Genomic DNA, 6500 nt, shown 5'->3' on the forward strand with positions numbered 1-6500 from the left:
AAATGTTATGTTTTTAATGTTTTCTCCTTTTAGTTCATGGTGGTAAATGTTTTTCAAAAAAATTTGGGGATTTTATAATTAATTTTAATTTTTAGGATTTTGATATATATTAAGGGGTAAGAGCCCTCTTTATAACACATTCTCATCTTCACATTTAGAGAGCCATAGAAACTCCCGTCCTCAGAAGCTACTCCCTACATCAACTGCTATTTGCCATGGATTCAGCTAGAACTGCGTTCCATGACTTCATCTCACGAACTGCATTTACAGATCATGAGGAAGAGCTATTTTTAGTGTTTGATAGGACTTTAGATGTCCTAGACACATATATGCGAGCGAAGGATGACTTCTCAGATCTCATCCTTTACATGCAAGATAATTTCTCAAATTTTGCCTATACACTTGACCACACTTCAAAGAGATGGGTTCCCATAGATTACATAAAGTATGTGTTTGTAGAGGAACCCAAGTTTGTAAAGCCCTTGGCCCACTTTTGTGACAACCTTACAGATGAAGGGTTTACGACAGTCGAAGTTCAAGACATCCTAGATGCAGAGATCACAGGAAATACAGGCACCATATTCCTTTCATGGGAGATGACATTCATCTTCCTTCTCCAAGAAAGACATTTAGAGGAAGAAGCCTCATCGTCTAGCACCCCCTCTATTAGAACTGCTGTTTTGGTCGTCCCTAGACTACACTAGGACATCTACATGGAAGAGAGTCTTGACGATCCAACAGAGGAGATGGAAGCAGCTCAAGCATTGAGCCTACTTCGACAGTCCCCAATAGAGCAAGAATCTACATCTGAGCAAGAATCTGCAAGCAAGATATTAAAGAGTGAGTACACAAATTGTGGTCAAAATAAGCAATATATTTATTATATATTTGTATACAATTACACCATAGCTTCTGTTGGTGATTGGACCCATCTGCTCCCTTCTCTCACTCTAGCTTGCAATTAACGTGCGACTCCTTGACTCCCTATGGATGCTTCCCAAGCACTATGCCTTCTATTCTTTGATACAATTTGAACTGCTTTTGCAAGTTTTGATGCCTCTGCCTTTTCAGACTTCAAAGTCCTTCCTAGTAAACATCTAAAAAACGAGTCAAACGTCTCATTCAATGCATTGCTACAAGTGACACCACCACCATGCCTTGAGTTCTTGAAGTAGGATGCCTTGGCTCTATAGTGCGACTTCTCCATGCCTTGTGTATTCCAAATTGACAAAGGACCCCAATTTTGTACAAACCATGGTCCGTGCGCATAGAGAATATGCTGCAAACAGGATGAGAACCAAATCAGCAACAAAAACTGTTTATAAAGCAAGTGCTAAATATTATGATGGTGCCAAGATTACCATGTAATGCGTAATGTGCGACTCCCCCCATGCTTTCACCATTAATTGCATAAACTCTTTCACAGCCATCATGAACCTTTCATAATATATCTCATCGATTTGAACCTAACGAAGTAATTTTATCAATCCATCTACCTTTGTCCATACTTTAGCTCTCAAAGTTTCTACTTGAGGATGAGAAGCCTTATTGGTCGTGCATTCACAAAATGCTTTCCAGTATTCCCAACCTTCCCAACCTAGACTACTTTGAGACAATGTATGTTTGTCTTTGTCGAGATTGTGGTTCGATAGGAATCTCCTTGCCTTCCCTCCACCCATGGACACTTTTGCAGGAAGATTCTGTGTTGCCCCAGACATTTTCTTATCTCCTTAAGTTTGACATGTCCTCCATGGAATCCCATCTCTGACAACAACTTCTCATCTTCTGCAATGCACCGTGTAGATACTTCTTGTGGAATTAAATTCCAAGTATAAACAAGATGCAAATACAACAACTTATCAAGTACGCGCAGTTCTGCATGTAAAGTACATATGTGTACTCTCTCAAGTGGGATGGGCAAGATGGGATCCCACTTTGGATCCTTCTTGTCGCGATTCGGAGCTTGCGTTTGGCTGCAAGATAAAATGCCATTCTCCCATTGTAAGCCAGCCTTTTGCTTATGTTGCGAACACATGCAATAAAGGCATGTGTTCATTGCATTTGCCCTTGTATCACAACCATGCAAGCACTTGAGGGTTTTCAAATCACCAGCAAGATGCCATTCAACTTGAAAGGTTCCATGGCCATCAACTGTCAATGTTTGCCCTTCCTCTTGTCTTTGGATGGTCGATGGGATTCGTGTTCTATCTAGAAGCCACTTCAATGTCTCATGGCACTCTTTCAAAGTCTCAAATGCTGCAAGCCACCATATATCTTTCTCTGATTGCACTGAGAAATCTTGCTCTACTTCTTCATCCCCTTGAACAGAGGCTAAGGCTTTATTCATAATGCAGATGCTGACTCTCTCTAACTTGTGTTCTTTCACCAATTGAGCTTCATCCATTTTGATGACAAATATGAGCTTTCCATTGCAATCTGTACAACAAATGAGAAAAATCGTTAGGATAAACATGATATAGGAAAGGAACTAAGGAAAGTGCAATGCTATAATGGATTTCCTCTTACCATCTTCTCTCATGCCATAGAATTTGACCATTGCTTATTGCAAACACCTATTTCATTAATTTTGGACTCGTGCATTGTCCAAATTCATTTTGTGAGATAATTTTGGATAAAACATTTAAAAAAAAGAGGCTCTTATAAAACAAAACATTGAGTCAAAAAGGAAGATTTTAAAAAATAAAATTAGAAAAAATGACGTGAGATGTTATTAAAACTAGAGTACATTAAAAATTTGTACAAGAAGTAGATCATATAACTCAAAGCCATATGGTGTCAAAAAACACCTTAATACAGTCTCTCTTATCTTCTTAATCACCCAAAGTCTAGAATCTATCTCATCATTGGTCTCTCTTATCTTCTCAATAACCCAATCTTTCATTGCCTCCACAACTGTATCCTCAACATAATTACATGCAAAGAAGAAATTGCTTCTTCTTAATCACCCAAAGTCTAGAAGATCTCATCATTGGTCTCTCTTACATTCTCAATAACCCAATCTTTCACTGCCTCCACAGCTATATCCTCAACATAATTACATGCAAAGAAGAAATTTAAGCAATCACAAATTGTTTCTTTATAATTTCTCTGTGAGGCTCTTATTGTTCTCTCAGCATCCGCATCAAATCGCCCATGACGAGAGCTGCGATAACAAAGGTTACTTAAGAAGTCTAAGAGATCTTGTCGTGCTTTTATCATACGTCTTAAAAGTCTTTCACTCTCTACTATCTTGAGAGTCTCCTCCCTCTCTGCGTGCCTTTGTGCATCAAATTCCTCTCTCTCCATGTGTGTCAAAGGAGAACCTTGTCGAATTCTAGCCTCTCTCTGTGCTCCTTGGTCAGCAATCCATTCTTTGAGACTGTTAATTCCAAACTCCATGTCTTCGACAATGCCAAGGACATCCATGGGTGGGGAGATGATAAAGAAAGGGAGATGGACTACGATGGAAGAAAGAAGAGAGTGTTTGTGGAAGGACTAGGATGGAAGAATACAAGTTAATGAGAAGCACTAGGATGGATGAAAGAAGAGAGTGTTTGTGGAAGAACTAGGATAGAAGAATACAAGTTATCAGGATGGATGAAAGAAGAGAGTGTTTGTGGAAGGACTAGGATAGAAGAATACAAGTTACTGAGAAGGACTAGGATGTAAGAAATAAGAGAGTGTTTGTGGAAGGACTAGGATGGAAGAATACAAGTGCACTAAGGCACGATGTGTTCACTATGATAAGGATAAGGGTTGGAATAAAGTGAGAGAAGCATTGGTAATGCTCTACTTTAAGTGAGTGGAGATTGTCCAATTGAATAAAATTTTGCAGAGCATTGGGAATGCTGTACTTTAAGTGAGTGGAGCATTGGGAATTGATACTTGCGAGTGAAATATATTACAAGTGAGAGAGAGAGAGAGCGATAAGATGAATACATGTTAATTAGAAGGACTAGGATGTAAGAAATAAGAGAGTGTCTTGAAGGGATAGAAAGTGAGGGAAGATGTAAAGTGAAAGACGAATACAAGTTAATCAGAAGGACTAGGATGTAAGAAATAAGAGAGCGTTTGTGGAAGGACTAGGATGAAAGAATACAAGTGCACTAAGGCACGATGTGTTCGCTATGATAAGGATAAGGGTTGGAATAAAGTGAGAGAAGCATTGGGAATGCTCTACTTTAAGTGAGTGGAGACTAGGATGGAAGAATACAAGTGCACTAAGGCACGATGTGTTCACTATGATAAGGATAAGGGTTGGAATAAAGTGAGAGAAGCATTGGGAATGCTCTACTTTAAGTGAGTGGAGACTGTCCAACTGAATAAAATTTTGCAGAGCAATGGGAATGCTGTACTTTAAGTGAGTGGAGCATTGGGAATTGATACTTGCGAGTGAAATATATTACAAATATTACATCATCACATATTCATATCAAAATTCTCATCACACAAGGATTTATTTCTAAATAATCACATCATCACACATTCATATCATAAAATTGTGTGCATGAAGAAATATATTACAAATATTACATCATCACATATTCATATCAAAATTCTCATCATCCAATGGAGGCTGTGGTGCTCTAGATGTACACTCAGTCTACTTCTTCTGTAGTATGTAGTGCTTTTGGAGTAGACTCAGTATCCTCTTCCTTAAATGCAAGCGGAGGCTATGGCAACTCTTCTGATGCTTCCAGTGGAGGCTGTGGTGCTGTAGGTGTACACTGAGTCTCTACTTCTTCTGTAGTGTGCAGTGCTTTCACAGTAGACTCAGTCTCCTCTTCCTTGAATGCAAGCTCTGATATTGCTTCAGTTGCATGTTGTATTCTAATGGCAGCAAGTAGGCCTCGAATGATTTTAGCCCTAAACAATTGTATATCCTCCTTTGAATATTTGAGCTCCAAAGAGTCTTTCGATGAGATCTGTGGCTTAAGTGAGAAAATTTCTTTGAAAATCAACATGCAATTGTAGGCAACTCTCCACCCACAACTATGCCCATCTTCCTGCTCTACTACTAAATGCTTTTGGAAGTCTACCGAGTCTTTTTACTATCCTGTTTCTCTGATAGCAGATACCAACTTCTCAATCGACCTGCTCATCATGACATATTAAAAAAACTTAGTGTGTCTATTACATAAGGTACATAATATAGAAGTAACAACAGATTAATAGAATACTTACGTTTGCACTGAGCCATGGAAGCCTGCAATCGAGTTAACAAACCAACAATAGTTGTCTTCAAGGTCCCAAACCACCAGACTCCAATGTTCCCTACACGAATAATTAAGAACCATTATTATTTAACACAATGTTGCCAGTATAAGATGAAAATAAAGATTGCCATGATACTTACATCTCCTGATATGCCATAAATAGGACTCGCATGCCATGTAAATGTAAAGGCTGTAACCATTTACAAACATCGGCTATCGTCTTTCTGCTATCCCTAAGTATAGGAGAAAGGAGGGAATCCAACATATACACATGGTTTTGTACGGCTCTACCAAATCGTGAGATAACTATACTGCACCAACAAATAAATGAATATTAGCTTATTAGATTTAATCAAAATATTGAATTATCAAGCAGAGAAAAAGTTTGTATCAAACCTGAGAATGGCCATCATAACGTTGTTATTGACCTCATTTGAAGCTCTAGAGAGGATTGAAATCTCCTCTCCCCCAAATTCAAGATACTGAGGTCTATGTTGAATCATAACCCTAACATTAAAAGAGCTTCCCAATTCTTCCAATGAAGCCATGTTTGTAGAGTTCAGGTCTTCTATCCCCTTTGACTCTTTGATGGCATTCATTTCGCACTCCTCTGAGCCATTATCATCTATTTGCCTTGTGGGAGGGTCCATAATGTCTCCCTTAATGATTGCTCGAATGGTACATGTTATAAATGCATAGAGATGCAAATCCGTATATGTTGACAGTGTTGTGTCATTTTGTATCTCAAAAATTTGACCAAGTACCAAAAAGCAATTGTAGCCCACCCTCCATCCACAATTATAGATGTGGCTATTCTCTTGATGTGATACCTGACATGTTATATACTCTATTTGTTGTGCCAAGTCACATTGCCACATTACTATGTCGATAGCACCTACTAACTTTCGAGCTGATCTACACATCAAAAGATATAACAACAGTGAATATGTGCATTGCATATCAATCTACATGTGAAGAAGTGACAACAAGTGTAGTCTATACTTACTCTAACACAGTGCCATGGACGGATGTCATTGAGTTGGCAAAGAAGCACTTCTTCGCAAAGATGTCCATGACTACCAGACTCCAATGTGAGCTGCATTATCAATAAAGAATAATTACTGTGTTTGAGACAATTCTAGCAATGCAATAGAAAAAACAAGTAGGGTTTGATGCTTACTTCTCATAATATGCTGTAAAAATAACTCGTGCGTCATTCATAGGAACGTGCTTCAACCACTTGCAAACATCCTCTATGGTTTCTTCTTTGTTGCTAAGCACTTC

Source organism: Dipteris shenzhenensis, chromosome 21 (assembly GCF_047967505.1).
Source record: "Dipteris shenzhenensis isolate YYH24624 ecotype China chromosome 21, Dip_SZ_1.0, whole genome shotgun sequence".
NCBI lineage: Eukaryota > Viridiplantae > Streptophyta > Polypodiopsida > Gleicheniales > Dipteridaceae > Dipteris > Dipteris shenzhenensis.